We start from the raw sequence: 20,817 nt of genomic DNA on the forward strand, positions 1-20,817 counted from the left end.
GGTAAATTTCTGACGTGGAAACACCGAGATTATTCGATATTAGACTTGAAAATTCTTTTTCTAGAATGTAAAAATATAGATGAAAAGAAGTATAGATACACTTGTACGTAATTTCCAAGACACACGATGATAGAGATTGTATGTAGTTGTAGGATTTTAATTCTTAAGGTGATATTATAAGAGTAATGGTCTTTTTATAGATAATGTAGGGAAAATGGTAAGAGGGAAAGTCATTATTCATCGGATCGTCAAGTATGATTATAAAGCTGACGGTGAAAGCAGTGACATTTAACAAGTGTTCTCTTTTTAGTGATCATCCGTGAACTCTGTTTGACATATCGTTTTTCTCAGCTTTGCTTCCTCACGACGAAAGGTTGCAGTCCTTAAATATTGCCCGTGGCTCGTTGTGAACTTTGTTCACAGTTGAAATTTCCTGATGTCATACAAGAGCAGAGATTCAATTTTTCCCACGGTAATCACCGTTTAACTCTTCATCGATGGGATAACAGTTCAAATTTTTTTACAAACGCCTGCTTATTTCATGGAAACTTCAACGTTTTCGCACGAAATCAACAAATATTATTCCTATGACGGGAATGACTGAACAAATTCAACGAAACGTCTGAAACAACACGTGATTTAAAAATAGAAAGTTATGTTTACGCGTTGCTTTCTCATCGATTCTTCTAATAAGAAAACTTCATCGTTAAGTAAAATAAGAAAATTTCCGGATAATTATAAATAATCTCAAAAAAAGACATTTCCTAAGAAATTCCTTACAGTTTAAAACATAAAGCAGTCGAAAATTGCAAATTTTTATTTAACACGTCATTGACCTTTCTTAGTCACGCTATCTACACTAATACATTTTAAACATAGCTATAATACGATAAAAGTTACTTTGTTCCCAACATGAGTAAACATTTTGTTTTAGTAACAAGTACGATATGTATTATCTTAATTTGTACTCGTTAATTTGTATTCGTTTTAACGAGTGGCATTTCTACCTACTGTTAGAAACTCTTAGAAACTTTTCAGAATATACTTAAAAATATTTTGTTTAATGCAATACTCAAATTTGATAGAAAGAAGCACAATGATGGAAGAATTACAACTTCCATTATTAATACCTGAAATAATAAACCACGAGTATTCTATGTGAAAAACGAATGAAGGCAAAGCATTCGTTACAGCGTGTGCGATCAACAAACGAATCGAAGATTCCTCTGTTCTGTGCAGAAGCGTTGAAACACGCGTTGCAAGCTCGTTGCATTAGGATCAGCATGGTCGTGACGCAAGCGAGGTTTATTGATTCGCAGAATCCAATATAACGAAGCCAAACGCGGGGGAGAGAGGTATCTGCTGTGGTTTTATAGGCCGCTCGTATTGTTGGCAAAAATCGTCTGAGCTCGCTTTTAACGATCGATTTCGAGCGTACCTGAGATTCGACAGCTTCCACGGACTTCGTCGACCCATTTCTTCTCGAGCCTCCCACGGACACGAAATATTCCCTGCAAAAACGGAACCATAACTGTTCGTCGTTGCTTTACGTAATCGATTATGAAACGAAGAAAACCGCCTCTTAATGCGTTATGAAGTGCTTCGGTAGAACCAGAAGTACCACGATGCCGCGTAACGCTCGGTCTGATCAGTGGCGGTAGTTTCTACTTGAAACTTGGGACAGTTGATAATCAGTGAATAGGACGAGCTATGGGGGACTGTTAGTTTGATTTATTGATTTATCGTTGGCTGTTATATTGATTTTACTATGCGTAGAATTGTAACAAGGATAAATTGTGTTATATATTGCTTAAAAAATTAATAATGGTTAGTTGTCGTTTCGGTATTGAGTTGAGAAAAGTAAAATTTTAAGGAACATAATGTTGATTAATATAGAATATATCGTAATAGTTGTGATCGTTAGTTGATTTATTATTTAGGATATTGGAAATGGGAAAAGGATTATATTGCTATTATTATAATTCTTTCTATGCAATCTAGAATATTGGCAGATAGTAACAGGGGTTATACGTTATTGATTACAATACATCAATTCTGTGGTCATACAACTGTATCTAATATTCCGAAAATACATAAGCTTTCCATTCAATCCAAATCTAATAAATTCCTTAATTGTACAAATAGTATAAAAAGACTACGTAATGAGACTTAAAGAAAAACCTAAATGAATTCTGAAGAGGAGATCTGTATGGAAAGAGTTTGAAAAGGTTTTCAAGAGAAATTTACTTCTTGTCTTTTCCCAGCGGGAGCAAAGAAGTACGAAAGGGCAAGCAGGGCAATTATTTGGAACGCGTTTTACTGCGCGATCGCGATGAGCAACGAGGCCTCGGGATGCGCCCGTGTTTACCGTAATAAATTTCCATGCGACGTTATTGCTTGTTCCGAGCTCGTTACCGAGTGTAACAGCTTTTATTTCACCTTGGCTCGAGAAGAGGGGTTGCTTTTTTTCGAGGGTGACAGGGATGAAGAGGAAGGTAGGGCCGGGACTCGTTAAGGGCTCTCGAGGAAAATGACAGGGTTGCCAAACGAATCTCGAGCCTGACCTGTAGTCAGAGCGTAATTTTAACCCTCAGCTAGGTGGTACGCGCGTATGTCGACCGACTGTGTGTGTTTGCTTTGGCAATTTCGCCCTGTTTTATCGCCGTAGCTCGTGCGATCAAAATTATGAGACTTCGCGACGTTTCGTGCTTAAAACAGTCTTAAAACATATATATATATATATATATATATATGTACGTCGTGTATACATACATACAGTGGAACATTTTCGTTATGGTTACGTGACAAGCGTCTTTATTTTCGATTTCATGCGACACGAAACGCTTTCCAGCGATATTGGTAAATATGCAGTCCGATTAAGTTTATAGCCGCCTATTTAGGAAGCTAGTCGCATTTCGAATTGGAACATTTATGGAGATTGATCGGTGTACTGAGCTTTCAGCTTTGTGGGTCAGGTAAGTCTCACCATATGCCACAACGATAAGATTGTAAGAATGTTCATGTTTGAATGTTTATTGACTAAGAATGGGATCAAGTACAGTGGCTACAAAAAGTATTTGCGTATACCCTTATTTTCCAACGAAGCCTCTTTTTGTCAGGTTCTATATTTCATGTTCATAATATCAAATTTGTTCGCTTATACGAAAGTACTACTAAATAATTCGAAATTTAATTATATAATCTTAGAGCTAGACGAAGTAAGATTTTAGATGTTTATAAGTACTTCGATAATTACACATATGAAACACTATCGCGAGTAATATTCGTCAGATATATTTTTTAAATACTTTAATCAGAGGCTTAAGATAGATTTCTGTTTACGGTATTGAATTGTAGCGAACATAGTGCATGTCGTATAGTATGATATATCTGTGGTATAGTTTCTAATCTTTCAAGGTTCCAGTACTACTTTTATGAGCTTCGATTTTTTCAAATGTCAAAGTTCTCATAAGTATATTTTTGAACTCTACAATCACTCATCTTGAAGTTCGAAACCAACTCTTATAAACTAACTGTTTTATGAATACAAACAATGAAACGTAACATTCACACGAAATGGAAGCTTTTTATTGGAAACGATTTTAATTCGTCAGTAGATATTAACATAGTTTCCGCTCGTATTGTTAACTATAGCAGAACGTTTAATTATCTTTTGCTGGCCGAGTGAGGAATTAGAATTTTAGATGAAATTTAAATGAGTTTTTAACGAACGTGAGAATTTCTGATGTAATCGATCTTCGAATTTACAACACAATACGTTATCAGGTAACATCCTCTCTCTCTCTCTCTCTCGGCTTACATATTAACTTTATGTTTCACGAAGTTTATCCACGCAAATACATGATAAGATACCCGAAAAATAAGCTTACAGGGATGTCGAAAGAAAAAGATCCCGTTCCCAGTATTCGTTTTAAAAATAAAAATTTCATATACACATGTCATGCAAGTACCATTAAATCCTGAATCATCAACGTCGCCAGATATCGAGTGTAAACGCAAACGAAACGATGGCGGCGCCATCGAACTGCCAGCTATTGCCAGCTATAAACGTAAAAGTAAAAGTGGATAAACAAAGGAAATTTCTACGGTATGTTGAACGTGTATCGTGGAATGTAACGGACGAAAGTAGGGTGACCTACTAGCCCGTTTTCCATGCGATTTACACGACCCTCCAAGTTCAAAGTGGTTGAAGCAAGTCGTGCATAAGCATTATCGACTATAACCAGCCAGGTGCTTCGCGTCGAGTTTAAAACGAAGCCTTTCGCTGCCCTGACAGCCTCGTCACGGGCTTGGACAACTTACAAAGAAAATCGTTAAAAAAGTTTCGATAATTACGGATTTACGTTCCACATAAACGCGTTAAGATTTTCGTTGGCATGAATTTTTGCGGAGCACGTGTGTTATTTTAGGAATTCGTGTGCTGCCTTGAAGTATAATATTTTGTGAGTCTACCTAACAGAGTGAAAGCCGAAAAAAACTGTCTAGAATGTTAAAATTTCCTTTGGAACTGGTTGGAAATTATTTGAAAATTTCATATAATAATTTCTAGAGTAGATATTTGTTTTGGTATTAAAGATCCAGATTTTTGTTAATAAATGTACAAGTCATCCTTTTTTCATATACTCGTTCAAATGTTGTTTAAATTGGGATTTTAGGTTTCAAAATTAAATATCGTAAGACGTGTGCCATTTGTCTGGGAAATATCTGGTGATGTAAATATAAATATCTCGAAAATAAAAATGTTTGAAACAAATATTGTAGGATGTCCAGGGGGACATATCGTACCGATATTTAATTTATCAAATGACTTTGGAAAGCCCTATAAATGTCACGTTTATATTTTTAAATGGAAACTATATCTTCTTTTCCTGTGTTCTTGCAATCGACACTGCAACATTTTAAACGCTTTACTTTAACGCTTTACTTGTATCTTTCGCATAAACTATCGAAATATTAATTCTTAAGAAGGGTAAAAAAGTCATATTATTTTATGGTAAATACGTAGAAAAGAAGCGATTAACTGTTTTAAGGATAGTATTTAGTATATACACAATGTGTATACACACAATCAGCTCTTTTTAGAACCATTATGATGCACAAAGTTTGTCAAAGCAATTTTCTCGTGATGTACACTGGATGACGCCAATGCCGGATCATATCAAAGTTGAAATTTAATATCTCGATAGTGGTTTATGTGAAAGATATAGTTTTCATCTAAAAATGTAGCCTTCATACAGCTTTCCAATATAAAATAAATATTGGTATGACATTTGTTTGGAACATATTTCCGTATCGCTCATAATGCTCAAGATATTTGCGCGTTTTCAGATGAAGGAACACATATATAATATATTATTGTGCAAATCTTAAAAAATACACATTAGTAGGAAATATAACATTGTAAAATAAAGTTAAAGAATATATGGAACATTCTTTAGCCAAATGTATTTTTAGCAACAAAAAAGGTAGTCGTCTTTTATATAGTTGACATTGTATAGGTACTCTCTCTCACAGTTGACATTTTGGGAAAGTGTTTTGTCAGTTCGCCAAGATAGTAGTCAGATCTGGCAGTTGGTGATATAAAAATCCACTGTATCACATATCTCTATATTCTATCTACAAATTCCACTAATATTAGTCACAAAAATCTTCCAAAAATTGCTCATCTACTTTGAACAAATATCTCCAGATTAAAAATTCCGCAAGAATAAAATACACACAGTTTTATCGAATTTTCATCGGCTATTTCATAAAATTTCGCAATTCGTTCGAATATCTCGTCAGTTCGATCAGCTTTCGTCATACATAGTCCCCCTTCCCTTCCTTTTCTCCAATTGGTTTACCAAAAAACTTTATCAAGAACAGCCGAATCTTATCGTTCGTATCTTTTTACTGAGGACACGCGTCACGATAGCAACTTGCGAACTGAATGAGCGTCGTTCGTTTCGCGGAGCAGAAGAGAGTTACTGCCGAGGATGAAATTAAAACGGTCGTAAAAAGGGAAGCGGACGGATATTAAACGCGAAGAGTATTATCACCGGGTCTCGGGAAACGCGGCGAATTGCGCAGTTGGTAAATTTATTGATGGAATTTCGTGGATTCGCATTATCATTGCAGCGCTACGTAATCCTCCGCGAACCGTCCGTCTGATTCGCTCGTAGATAATAGGAGGCGACATTAAAGTTAAACGACGTAAAAGTTAATAGGTCTGTTTCATCGGTTTGCTAGAATAGTGACACATTTGAGAAATCGTTGCTACCGACGTGTCCACAAAAATTACTTCTAAAATTGCCATTTTGTGTGATAGCATGTCAAGGTTATACCAACCTTTTTTATTGCTGAAAGAAAAATTTACAATTTTGATATATGTCTGTAAAAACTAATTCTAAATGTGAGCCATTTAATGGGATCAAGACCATGGTCATTTAATGATATTATACTAGGAGGAATATTTGAGAAATTTGAAGAAACCAAAGTATGGAAATCTACAGCTTTCGAATTCCTTTTCTTTTTCCGACTATATGTCTTTCACAATTTTATTATGATTCATTCAGTAATGATTCAGAGTACCTTCATACCTCTTCAAAAATCCATTTGTTGAAATCCCTCCAAATAACTGTTTGCTATAAACGATATTTTATCGACTTTCTATCGAGTCTGAGCGAAAGTCTGAAAATCTAAAAGCTGTTAGCTCAATTGTAAAACAAACAAAATTTGTTCTTATTAAATAGTTGAATAGTTTATAATTTTCAATTCCGCACTTTCAGCTTCAATTTAATTTTCTACTTCATGAAAGAAACGTACTTTTGCACCTGTATCACCACTCCAGGAAACCGACGCGACGAGATCCGTTGTTTTCCGTAAGCGTCGTTTTATGGTCGCGATCGAAGGAACGAGTGTCGTAAAGGAACCGTAATGAAACGCGAACAATGTGCCGAGATTACGTCTAGGATAAGTGGAATGTATGCGATGCACTTTGAGAGTCGTGGCTTGGAGATTCAGTGATTTCTTAGCGTCTTTGACGTCGTTTTCTCTAGTACTTTGGAGTTTTACAAATTTGATGCGTATCAGTTAGAGTTTTTCTCGTTTCAACGTATTCTTAGTACTTTGAATCTCGTACTTTCGGGTTATGCAAAACTCGCGTCTTAATCGAGTCTATACGAAAAGGTTTCTTAAGTCTGCTACTCGAATATTTTATAATGAAGTCTTTGATGATGAATAAAAATTCTTATTTTCTAGTAAAGAAAATTTCGACGAGCAGTAGCTGTCCATCGTTATCGAGTTTTGCGTTTAAGTTAAATTAATCTTGTAGAATTATCAAAAAGATTATGACAATCTTATGTGATAATAATTAACAACAGTTTGATAATTTTTTCAAGTATAATATACATATGTATATATATATATATATATATATATATATCTTGTTGATAATATTTTCGAAACGTGTAAAATTAGATTTCTGTTCTTACTACGCTGCTTATCTATACTATTCGACGAAATATCGTCGATTAATTTTATTGGAATGCATCGTGTATTAGCGATAATCAACTTTTATTTTCTTCTGAACACAATGGATAAAAATACCTATATTTTATTCCATCTACCTCGTGCTTGTAGATAAACGAGAATATAATACAATTGCTCGATTTATTAACGCTGATAACGTCCGTAATATTTTTCCTTTCTTTTCTGGTTTACGTTCGTACGATAACTGACGTATCGATTTTCTTGTTATCTTTATTCGAATCAATGCTACAATTAACAACGACTCGATGTTTATTACATAATTGACGCTTTTGTTACGATTCACATTAATAAAATTAAGGTCTACTCCGACAAATTACATTGTCTGTTCGCGTAACGTATTCGGTGTAATCTCATTACGATTAAATAATTGTAAATATTCAGTTTCATATATTCATTGAATTTAAATTCAACGTGTTATATTTGTGGTCCACTTAAAGGACCATTAATTAGTTACGATGTAGCAACGGAGAGGCCGAAATTCTGAGTAATGTTCAAACCTTTAAATTCCCAATATATCGAATAACCAAAAGTCTTTCTGTGACTCTTCCAAAATTTAATATTAGTTAACCGAAGAACGTCTTTCTGAAGTTTTTCATATTTGAGTCTTTTTCGTTCAATTAAGAAGCTTTCAATATGAAACAATCTTCATCAAGCTTCAAATCATTCAACTTTGCTAGATCTACAAATTTTTTACAAGCTAGTCGTAAATCGAATCCCATCGGAATATTTTCCTTAGTACAAAAAATACTTTTATGTTTGAAAGAAAACGAACCTTCGCTTTCTTGACTCTTTTTCCTCTCACAAAATGCAAACGAGTCTGTTGCCTAGAAAATGAAGAAAATTTACGAGAATTTTCCCTCTTCTACGAAGTTAGACAAATTTTCAAAAATTTATTTTCCTTCAAAATTAAGGATACTTTGTATCAGCCACGAGACAAAATCGAGTCAAGAATGACTCGATGCTCATGGAACACGATCCGTATCAAATAATCTTTCGAAATCCAGCCGAAAATGAAAAAGTACTCAATTACCAAATATCAGTGGTGTTTCCACGCGAGAACGTAATCCACAATCTGGTTGGGCTCATGGAAACGATTCGGTCGAGCGTACGCTTATCAGAAGTACTTTGCGCGCGTGCACGCACCGGTTATCGCGATGTAACGGCTCCATCGCGATGAACGTGGTCGCGCGATATTACGTAGCTCGAGATCCGCCGTGTCGGAGAAGGACGAACTCATACTGATATCATAATGAGGAAGAGGGGCGGCGAAACGTTATCATGGAGACGGTATCGCGCATCCACGATCCCAATTTCGTGATAACATCGATCGTGAATCGCAACCCTTAACCCGCGGGGGTTATCTCCCTCGGTTGAGCATGCCGTGTTCCTTCTCTTGCGATTTCGTCGAAAGTTCACATGCCACGATCGAACGACTCCCTTCTTCCTCGAGTACTCTTTGCCTGTTTTTTTTCTCTTTATTATCGTTCTTCTCTCTCTTTTCTCTTTGGAGATGAATTTCGAATAGCGTTTCGTTGTGATATATAGAGTAATTTATGGTGATATTAGGACGATACTGTACTATGGAATTATGTAATGGTTCGTAACAGAGTTTACGAACGTGAATAGATTATATGTATACAGAGGAATTAAAAAATTAATTTTTGTTTCATTCTTCTTAGTGCCGTGAGTGAAGGGAGAATGTTACTCGTTTATGAGTAACATTTTATTTACTCCATTTTCAGCGTGCGAACGAAGCACTGTACAGCGAGATAATTAATTTTTTTTGGCCAGCTTGTCTCTCCTTTTACGGCGTTGCGACGCGTTCAACACCACGGAGGCGGATTAAAATTTTAGAAGCAATCACGGATCACTGTGAGAAAAAGTTTTAGTATCCTGGAGAGTATTGCAATTTCTATAGTATAAACCTCGAAGTCATAAAACCTGATGTTGGATGAGAGATGTTAAATTTGCTCGTTAGGTATACTTTACCACAAGTAACTTCGAAGATATTCTCATATAAGGATAGCATCTGCTTTCTAGTATGAATTATTATAGTCAGTGATTTATAATGCATGATAAAATGATTGACGAAATTTATAAAATTTAATTTTATTATACGACAATTGAATATTATTTTTAACTTTGTTAATTGATACTTAGATATACATTAACTACGTTAAAATTTTATTAAAACAGTAGTAAAGCAACGTCACGTAACGTCTAATATGTTTCTGTTAAAACGCGACGCGTTCATATTTTATTAAAGAGAATTAAGTTCGTCAGATGTGTTTAATTCATACACATCTAGGAATTAATTGAAACAAGGAAACAAAAATGTGGAACGAGGGAGCGGAATAATTGTTGTTCCTGTTAGCGTCGTTATCGACAAAACTCACGCCATCGTGGAAATTGACATCTGTCGCAACTTGTCTCCTCTCTGCTCGTTGGGCGTTATCACGCAGACTGCCAGTAATATTTAAAACTGCACGATTTCCATCGAGCTTCATACAGATTAACTTTGAACCTCGCTATGGAACCCCTGAATTTTTATTTATATTCTGTAGATTGCTATTTGGAGAGAATATAATTTTTAAATATGAAAATGTAGGGAAAAAATTGATTCCCGAAGCTCCAATCATTTGAATAAAAATTTCTTTATTCCTTTCTCTTTTCAGTAATTCTATCCTTTATATTTATTTCCTTTTCTAATCTCTTTCTTTCGAATAATTTTTATCTTCATAAAACTTCAATAGCTTTTTTGTTCCGCAAAATCTCGTTAAAACTACGTCAAAAGTTTGATATAACAGAAATATTTCAAAACCTTAGCGACTACAAATCTTTCTGTTGTTTCGTAAGCACTGTGCAATTTTTCAAGCTAATCTCCTGTCACTACACGGTGCTACGCAACGTATAGTAAATTTCGAATCTTACTCACGAACCTTATCTTCTCTAAAATTCACGAAATACGCGTGTAAACAATTTTTCCCGACTGTCTTGCACGAAACTATTACACTTAGGTCACGCTGATAGTTCCGCTTTAGAACATCTGAGATCATTGAGTAACTGCAGCAACTGTTTTTCGCTAACATCTAAAGTACAAATACGTGTGCCAAATTGTATTCTGCAGACACGCGTTGTGCAATTGATAATTTATTGCGAATAATTACACGTGGATGACGTGCGTATTGCATCAGTGCATTTGCATACGAAAAGGCGTATGTAGGTGCATCAATTATGTAGGAAATACCGTCCCTAGTGGAATAAAGTTCAGTTTCAATAGCAATTCTATGAAAAGTCTGAAGTCAAGATTCATTATACTTTAACTCAAATTACGCTTAACTCTGTGTAACACAAAGTACATACCATACCAAAAACCAAATCAGAGTAAAAATTACTTTTGATGCGTTCCTTTCTCGATCCACGCGCAATCTTGTTTTTCTATTCTTAATATATTGTTCAAGTTTGACAAAAATACGATAGATTAATTATCGATAGTCATAATTTCTCATTTCAGTATCGCACTGGTATTATATTTTGAACAATTAGAAGTTCTTACTTGAAATTCTTCTTGAAATTAAAGTGAAATTGGAACGTAAAAATTCGCGGATTGCAAAAATTACAAACAAAAATTCTCATTATCGATATAACAAAAGAAGAACCAATAATTACTATAACATGAATGAACCATCTTGTAGGCGATACAATGGCACAATGATAAGCCTACAGAAACAAAGCTCTAAAAATATAGAGACACAGGTAGCTTCCAATTCACAAGGAGTTGTAAAAGTCCAAAGGAACGATAGTCCACCCTATCGACTCCCTCGAGCTCTAATTTAGGCGTCGTTCTCATCTCTGTCCCATCTATCGATTCCCGACCCGCTGACCTAGATCATGGGACTCGATATCAACGTCGAGCACATAAAACGCCAGCTTGGATGAACTCTATCGAACTCGGGCCAACGTATGTCGTCGACGGGCCAACGCGAAGACCTCTCGTGTCTCAAGCATTCCGCGTTCTCGTCCGGCAAACAAAGCAGAACAAACACGCCAAGCCAAGGATCTTCGATCGATAGACGATCGTTGAACCTTCGACTATAAGCGAACACGCTTCCGTTGGTCGAAGGTCTTGAATCTCTCATGAAACAATCCTCTCGTTTTTCTCTTTAGACATTCCAAAGCCACGTGTATGTAAAATCTATGTAATTGTATGTGGATACATGTAAAGGTATCGATTTGATACTTATTAAGATAATGATGGTAGTAAACACAATTAGAATTGAAGATCATAGAACGAGAGAACGTAATAACAATGCTGATGAATTTAAAAATTCGATAATCAGTTTCACGTTAAATGTTCTTTTGTTTGATCGTGGGATTAAATACGAATTTTCCCGTCGAATTGAGTATTTCAAAAATACCGATTGTTGTAATATTAAGTATATCCTTGATTGTTTATGGAATTTTATAGATTTATCGTCTATTTATATCTTTGAATCTAACAAGTTGTATTTTTTCCTACTATCTTATCGAGTAATAGAAAATTACCTTGTAATCCAAATTTCCCATTGTCATTGTACAAGAATTCATATTTCAGTTTCGATAATCCTGTTTGCGAACAATCATTATAACCGCTGAAATATATATACAGGGTGGTTCGTAACTGGTGGTACAAGCGGAGAGGAGGTGATTCTACGCGAAAAAAAAAGTCGAAAATATAGAATAAAAAGTTTTCGTTTGAGGCTTTGTTTTCGAGAAAATCGGCTTTGAATTTTCGCTCGGTACGCGTGCACTTTATCACGTCTCGTTATAACGGATCTCACTGTAGATCATTGTTTCGATGGAGAAATTAAAAAAAGAAAAAAAATTTTCATTCTATATTTTCGACTTCTTTTTTCGCGTAGAATCACCCCCTTTCCGCTTGTACCACCAGTTACCAACCACCCTGTATATTTTTTTGTTACTGGTGATCAATATCGGTGATAGAAATTATCTTATGTTACCACCGATAGCTGTTATCTATGAAGAAACATTTCATTAATTATCAATAACAGTTATCGATGACGAAACATTTTCTTGGTTACTTTCCTTCGTCATAAATTTTAATTAACAATGTTCGTTACCTATGAAATGGAAATACTTGCACTCTTTATTAGTCTTTTTTTAAGGCAGCTTAGTAAAAAACTTAAATATGAACCATAGGCTGTCAGTGAACACTTTCACAAGTCGAAGATTCTGGAACGCTCGTGAAATGATCCTGTTTCTCATCTCTCTCGTCAGAAATTCTCAAGCATCGTGTGTGTAACGTCGCGATAACCGATCGTATCGATCATTCAACGTCGAACACGAAGCGTAACCCTCGAACGAAGCAACCGCGGTTCAACGTGGCTGCATGCCACGTAATTATTTTCCACGTTGGACACGCTGATATATGGTCGAGCGTAATTCCTGCCAGGATTTTTGCGAACGCTGCAAAGGTCGGCTTACGAGCGTGCTCGAGTCTCTTGAAACCGCGGCCACGCAGCATCTGACGATCGTTAATTAACGAAGCGAGCAGCGATTTTGCGATCGGTTTTTACAGAAGAGACTACGGTGTCGAGCGAGTTTCGTTGGCAAAGTGTTGCACGTTATCGCGCCGTGCTTGATAAAAATTCGTCGCTCAACGATAACAAGGAAAGACGTTTTCCAACGTGACATTCCGTGTTACTTGGAAACATTATCCAACCTCGATAAGTGCCCCCCCTTTTTTTTTCTTTTTTCTTTTCGAACGCTGCGTTATGAGAAAACGATCGTTATCGCGCAATTTCTTTCACGTTCTATGTTGCCTTATTTCTTAGTTTTGGGAAAAACGTGCTGATGCAGTGGATGTTTGAAATCGGGGCATTCTTGAGAACGATTTTAATTATATATTAAAAGTTCTTTATAATATTGACAAATGGAGATGAAGATTTACATTATAACGCTATGATAGCTTTTTAATCTTTTTTAAGATCAATCAGCAATTCTTTTGCGTGTAAATATGGCTGATGCGAGCGACAGTGCTATCGGAAACTTCTTATTGGAATTTCTTATAGTTTTGCTTGTTATAAAGTTTAGGAGAGGTATAACAGTTTTCACTCGTTTTACAATTCAGTTTTTTAAATGTGATTTATATTGGAGGATGTTATCGATTTATTTTTCGCGGAGTCGTTCGAGGGGTGCGTTGCATCGACTGTGGTCGCCTAAAAGCCTGAGCAGTGGCCAAGCAAGTCGATTGCCAAGTAAATCGCGCCGCAATTACGAGGGAATAAAGAGCCTGAGCTTACAGAAAGTCTGGCCAAAATCCGTGCAATCGATAGCACGACGATTACTTAGCTCTATATTAGGTAAACATTCTCGAATTCTCTAAACATAGTCGACCTCGACCGGAATAGATCTCGGTCTTGCTGTCTGTTAATTAATCTCACGGCATAAAATCCTTCTCGTCGTGACATCGCGCGTTTCTGATATCTCGGAATGCATGTCATGGAAAATTCGATTCTGAATGGAAGTACAAGAGATCATTCTTTCTTTTTCAATTCGTTTCTCTAATTTCATTGAATTATTCAGAAGTTAGAAATCTCGATATCTGACATCATGGAGTGTTGATATCTTTGAGATGTAAATAGCGCCGTTTGAAAATGACATTTTTCCAATATTATACCAATATATTCGATCCTCATTAAAAATGTCCAAAATATTTCATCTGAAAATAGACATTAACGAAGAAACGGGGCAATAACTCGAAACGTATTTTTAGCAAATGTTTATTATTCCAGACTGTACTATCAACGCGGTGGTTTGAAAATAAAATAGAATGACTAGCGAGAAATTGTATATTAGTCATCGTATACAGAATATTTAGCCAACTAGATATTTCTATGACTTTTATAAATTCTAAAACAAATTTTTTATTCTGCTATGAATAGTTTCGTATTCTTCCCAACTGCTTGAAGAAATGTTTTTCAAACGTCTCTCTTATTAATCCAATAACGATATCTAGTCGAATATCAGTTTAACAAGCAGCATAATTAAATAATTCAAATTTCATCAAAAGTCGGATGAAACGTTTGAATTCTTGGTGCAGCATGGATTTTCCAATTTATTCGAAAAATGTAGGTCATCCACGAAGCTCCCTCGCAATTTAAAGTGCGCATTCGCCAGCAGGAACAGGGAAAAAGCAATTTATTGCACTGGTTAATTGGCGTGCCAAAGAGACGTTATTACGACTAAGATCCCGCCTGATAAATTTTACAGCGTGTCGCGTCATGAAAATGCTTTATTGCCGTGGCTAATCGACGTATACATAGAGATGCACCACGTACCTCGTCTCCAGCAAGAATTCTCTGTGTTTTATAGCGTACATCACGTCTCTCTCTTTCTCTCTTTTTCTCAATGTTTGCACATTCAAGGGTTCGGTTCACTTCCGTGTTGACCGACGACACGAGGATGCGACATGCAAGAAACTTCTTGCTTAAACTTCTACGTGCACAACTTCTATCTTATTAGCATCGTTACATTTCTTTGGACATTGCGATATCGAGAGAAGATTTCTTTAAACTTACAACTGGCTACATCTAAATGCATAGATCGATAAGATCGACCGTAACAATATAGGAAATTGGTTATATTGGTTTTAAGACATCTTTTGATAAAATTACGTAATAGACCAATTTATAAATAATTCCAAACATAGGAGATCTTAAATATTCTTATGAATTTTATTTTCTCAAAGGTGATCAATTTCTAAATATCTTTTAACTCCATCCGACCCTACTGACCTTAAGACGAATTTTGGTAAAATTACATTATCGGTCAAGTTATAAATCGTTTCGAAGATGCAAGTTCGTAAAGGTCTTGAAAATTCATTTCCTCGATGTTAATCGATTCCCAAGAAATATTGTATCCAACATTTACTCCCATAATTTAATTCAATTTTCCATTGGACAGAATATTTTGTTCCTGATTTTGATTTCATTATTTAGAAGCTAGGTTATCGTGTTACAGAAGTTACAAGATTCTACTCTAGTTTATTAGCGCATGAGATTTTAAATACCACGTCGAAGTGATTAATGTTTATGCGATGTCTGGCTCCTCGGGTGTTAATTACTCGGTTATTGCAGTTCTATGTCGCTTCGACACGGTGACCCTTGGTTGGTATTAGCTGGTACTCGAACGATGACTAAGAGGTCGGCATGCTCGTTCGTCATTATTAATTGCTACATCGAATTCGTGTTACTGGCTCGTATTTGTCAGCTACGTGCACCTATTATATATAGCACGACCGCGAGCATTCTATTTTCACGGGCCGATAAATAATTGCATTTGGATGCGTAACAGCCACTGTGTCTTGCCAAGTGCCGTGGCAGGAGCTATCGATGACGATAACGTTATCGATGAACGCCGATAAATCTACTGAGTTCTTGTTCATTTAACGATAGATATATTAAATTCGAGGTAACCGGATGTAGGACGTAAATTCTTCCAATATATTTCTATTAAATTAATTTCTCCAATATCAAAATACCGTTGGATCGCAAAAAGCAATTTATGATTTAAATTCATTTTAAGAACGAATATTTATAATATAAATTTCCTTTTCAAAAAATGTTCAATTGCGCTGATATATTTCTGATTAAATTAGATATCGAAATAACATTGAATCACGAAAGACACTTTGTAATATAAATTTATTAGAAGATTATATTAAAGAGCGAAAATTCATATGTTTCAAATATGTTTTTATGCAGACAACAACGGTCAATTGGAATTGTATCAGCAGATGGGCTCGTTGTTCGACCATTTCCCTCTGCTTTCACAGAGTAAATCCCCGGTAGCTCGTTGTCGCCGTTTCCATTCCGGATCCGGAGCTTTCGAAAGCTTCCCTCGCGGTGGGCATTAATCCTGTCTCTACCGCCAAACTTTACCCTCGTTCTTTTGTTTCACCGATCCTGTTACAAAAGGGAAAGGAAGCTTAAGGCCGAAAGCGCGATCAGAAGCCATAGAAAAACGACAATTCTGTTATTTCCACGGTTTCCGCGCAGTCGGCCCGCGATTTTCACGACTTCCGTCCTGACATTTTCCACGAAAGTTCCGTATGTTCCGATTTAAAATTGTTCGCTCGGGATCGCCTCGAGTATCCCACTTGAATATGCGTGCAAACTTTCGTCCGAAAATTACACATAGAAAAGTTGAAATACCTATTTATTTTGTTCACTTACTTGTTACTCTGTTACATTTTTAACCTTATTTTTAGATTATACTTGCGAAACATTTTAATTGATGCTGATATTTAAGAGAATTTCATTCTTCCATTTATACGGGTAGTAAAATTACGTGGAACTATTTGATACGATTTTACCTGAATGAATGTAACTGGATGTAAAATGAACTTAATAAAATTAATGTGAATTTTAATGTAAAATAGAAGACTGGAATAAAAAGCTTGCAACCAAGGAAAGAAAGATATTCTTAATTAAAATTAAGAAAATAATCAGCATAATCGCAATGCATTGGGCAAGGACAAACATAACTTACTAATTAAAAAATGACGTTTCCGATAAAATATGAATACATTTTATTTTCTAGAATGAACAGAACACTCCGACCAAATATAATTTTGCCAACACTTCGAGTCTAATTCAAACTGAAACAGCTCAGTCGCCCAAAGAATATCTTCTATCACCAAACACATTAATAATACACTTCACTTGCAAAAAGTCAGAAAAGTTCGCATCTGTAATCCTAAAAATTTTCATTAAACGACACGATACAGAAGCTTTACTCGTAACCTAGTACGATTATTCGCGATATAGTGACGGGTATCCGGGTTAGAGGAGCCGGCGTTAACACACAAGAATTAGAAGAGGCCGCGAGCAACGCGGTGGTGGCGATTGTTAGAGCTCCACTTGGCAATGGTGCCGGAGTTTTTGCTCCGAATATAAAATTAGGTCTGTTCGAGCCGCGGGCGCTGGGATCTCGAAGAGCAAGGGACGTAAATAGATCACCGTTAGAATGCGGCACGTCTTATTCACACTTACGTAAACAGGTCTTGTGAGCGCGTCGCGTTTTAGGTGAGCCTCGTCTCTTGTGTGGTTACGCTAGGAAAAGGTTGCGCGACTCGAGCCGTTCCTTCTTAGAATCGAACGTTCGATTTGGTCGCGGATGCCTCGAAGAGGGAATTCGTGAGGGGGTGAATTGAAATTGACGAGTCACCTTTCATTTCTATTATCGTATCAAAGGCGCTTATTAATAGGCGGATCGTTCATGAAATGTTTGTTTATAGTGACATATACATACAATACAACTTATATGTACATGTCGATTCGTAGCATTCTAAAAACGATCTTAAAAATGCGTCTTGAAAGAAATAATTTTTGCAACAGGTATTTTTATTAAAACTATATCGTTCGTATAAATCAAGCACGCGTGTTACGAAACTACCAGGCGCTAATTTTCTTACAATAGCAAATTCAAAGCTACGTCGAACGGCCAGAGTCCAAATCCGAATGCAAACTAATGTACCAACCTTTACAACAAATATCTTTATTAAAGCTACACTGTTTGTATAAATGAAGCACGCGTCTTACAAAATTACTTCGTATGAAATATTTTAAACGATAATAAAATTCGAAGTTACAACCAAGAGTTAAAATCTGAAGCAATTTACCCGAAATTAGAATCCTCGAAATCAAACCGTCAAAAATTATCCAGTCGCATGGTACAGCAACTAGTGAACTTAAACAGGAAACAGTCTGTTCGAGGCGCATCAACGCAGCCTACAAAAATTCGTCGTACGATCAGACAGTTTTTATGACAGGAAACTGCCGGTATGTGCCATCCGTCGACGAGAGGATAGCAGACGGATGGCGGAAGCTTTTAAGGAACGAGACCCGCGCCGCGCCTCGCCAATAGGAAATTTTAATACGTTCGGTATATCGCGAAGGAACATGGAACAGGTCAAAAGCTGGCTACGGTGTTCGCTTCGACTATCGTCGATGCAGGGCTGCGTTCGTTGCACGGGAAGAAGCTATCGATCGGTCCGTGTCTTGGAAACGTTTTATTTTTCGCTCCCGTTCTCGTTCGCGTTCGACTCGTGTGCCATTCCCTGTGCTGGCTGGCTGGAGAGTCCGGGATTAATTCCCCGACTATTACTTGTTTCTTATTCCATTTTTATCTAGAGTTAAAACTCCGTAGTCGACGGTTTATTTCTCTGGAGTATCGTGCCGCGGAGGGACTCGCATATTTCCTATGGTTTAGCGAGCGAAAGTAGCGATAATATTTAGCAACGATTTTTTTAACTACTTCTCTACCACGCTAAGAATAAATTTTTGAACAGAAATTGGCAAAATCGGGCTCTAGAAGAATGACACAGTTAGAAACGGTGATCTTTTCTAGGAAATCGACTTGAAATATAGTAGAAAGTTTAAAATAGATAGTTATTATTCATTTGAACTTTCGTAATGGGCAGATTTTCTGTTTTTACGCTTTAGGTAATAGCCTCTGAGCTCTCACTACCTTTAATAAAATATTGTTTATATATATTTCTTAGCCTCGAGAGCGATGTTAAAATAGCTTTTGGTTTGTAACATTCTTCTCGTTAAACGCGTTAGATTTCTTAAGTAAAAAACTGACACTCCTAGGAAATATATAATTCATTTTTGGAATTAATTTTTCTACATATTTTTAAATTGGTAATTTCCCTTTTCTAACAACCTGACAATGTGTATAACCTTTCGATTACTGATTGATGATTACTCATATTCTTTAATATTGTTTTATATTATGGATGCAGCAAATAGGTAAAGGATATAATAATTAAAACGAAAATCGAAAATCTCGTATATCTGTGAGATTGTAGAAATCAGGAATTATCGTTATTATAAGTAACAATAAAAATGTTGAAGGCATACTGTGAGTCGAATTAATTTCCTTAGTTTGCTTAATTAAAATAATTTCGATTTCGTGACAGGTTAAGGTCCTCGTTATTTCTTTCCTCTGATCTGAACAGTTTTTTTAGAGCCTCAGTCAATGAACTTTCGGCTGAAATATTTCTACGAAAGTAATCGGGGTTAGTGCAGCCTGGTGTCAGAGTTATTGCGTCCTGCTAGCCACAAATCTCGATTTACGAGCTCAGGATCTAGGTATCGGTGAGATATCCACCACATCCGAATCTGGCTGCCCTTTCCGTAGCTTTTCGTTTCCGTTTAATGATAACCTATATTTTTTCGATAACTCGTAACACCCTGTCTGGTGAGGGTGGCGAAGAAAAAATTTGTTTTCTAAAGAATAAATCGAGGATTTATAGTAGCGATAGTAAATACTTTTATATCTAAATTCTAGAATTACCTAAAAGTATAGGAGAATATTTCTTATCTTTAATAACAAAATTACAGTTTTCTTCCTTATTTCTCCGTTAATTCAACAAATTTGCATAAACATGCTGGGCTGCTTATCACGTAATATAGTCTAACTCTTCACCATTCCATCGAGCTTCCTTTCTCGCAAATTCCTTGAAACCTAACTAAGAATCCCTGATGCACAGGTCCGAAAGGTCGCCGATTTCGAGTCGTACATTCGGTACGCAGCGCGGCAGTTATCGATTTCCGAAGCGTAATAAAGCCGTTTCGAGAGCATACCGAGTGGCGTGCGCGAAGAATCTATCTCGAAGGCGTTCTAAAACTTGCGACTAACCCTCGAGCGTCCCACGTGGAACAGGATCGTCGCTTTTTTCGTCCGCAAATCACTTTTTCGCCTCTATTCTCGGTCTATCTAGCAGAAGTTTGTCCCGGGAAAGTTCCGTGAGCCTTCAGCGAAGAGAAAAGCCCTTTCTCGTTTTCTCGATCGACCCTGGTGGTCGTTGGAGTGCCGCGGGCGCGGCTTCCGATCGATCATCCCGCCCACATCCTTTTCCTTCCGCTTTTCGCGATGGAAATCGCGGCCAATCCAAAAAGGACTCCCTCCTTTGATTGGATACACCGATCAAAGCAGCCAGTTTTCGTGGAAAACCCGCGGAAAACTGTCGGCCCCGCACCAACAACCCTTTGACCGGCTTTCATCGTCCAGGCCAAGCCTCGTTAGGGGCGGCCTTTTCTTTTATGCAGTCCGTGTCAGCTACTTGAGAGGAACTCTGTGGCTCCCTTTAACGTGGTAATTGAAATTACACTGGGCGCTTCTCCTTTTATTCTTTATTCTTCTCTTTTCTTTCTTTCTTTTTTTTTTTTTTTGCCCCTCCTTCTTTCGCTGTCTTCT

General features: G+C 36.6%; 1 protein-coding gene and 1 long non-coding RNA gene across 2 annotated transcripts in view; one reads left to right on the forward strand and one right to left on the reverse strand.

Moving 5' to 3' along the window:
* Positions 1-20,817, forward strand: part of LOC117239730 (protein Tob1-like) — a 122,429-nt gene that overhangs the window by 69,086 nt on the left and 32,526 nt on the right. The gene's annotated exons all lie outside the window — the stretch shown is intronic.
* LOC117239735 lies at positions 1,043-10,879 on the reverse strand. Its single transcript, XR_004494520.1, has 2 exons — positions 10,491-10,879; positions 1,043-1,511 (listed from the first exon to the last, which is right to left on the reverse strand). It is a non-coding gene; the product is annotated as an uncharacterized LOC117239735 (long non-coding RNA).

This window comes from Bombus vosnesenskii, unplaced genomic scaffold (assembly GCF_011952255.1).
Source record: "Bombus vosnesenskii isolate JDL3184/JDL3185 unplaced genomic scaffold, Bvos_JDL3184-5_v1.1 scf7180000014105, whole genome shotgun sequence".
NCBI classification, from domain to species: domain Eukaryota; kingdom Metazoa; phylum Arthropoda; class Insecta; order Hymenoptera; family Apidae; genus Bombus; species Bombus vosnesenskii.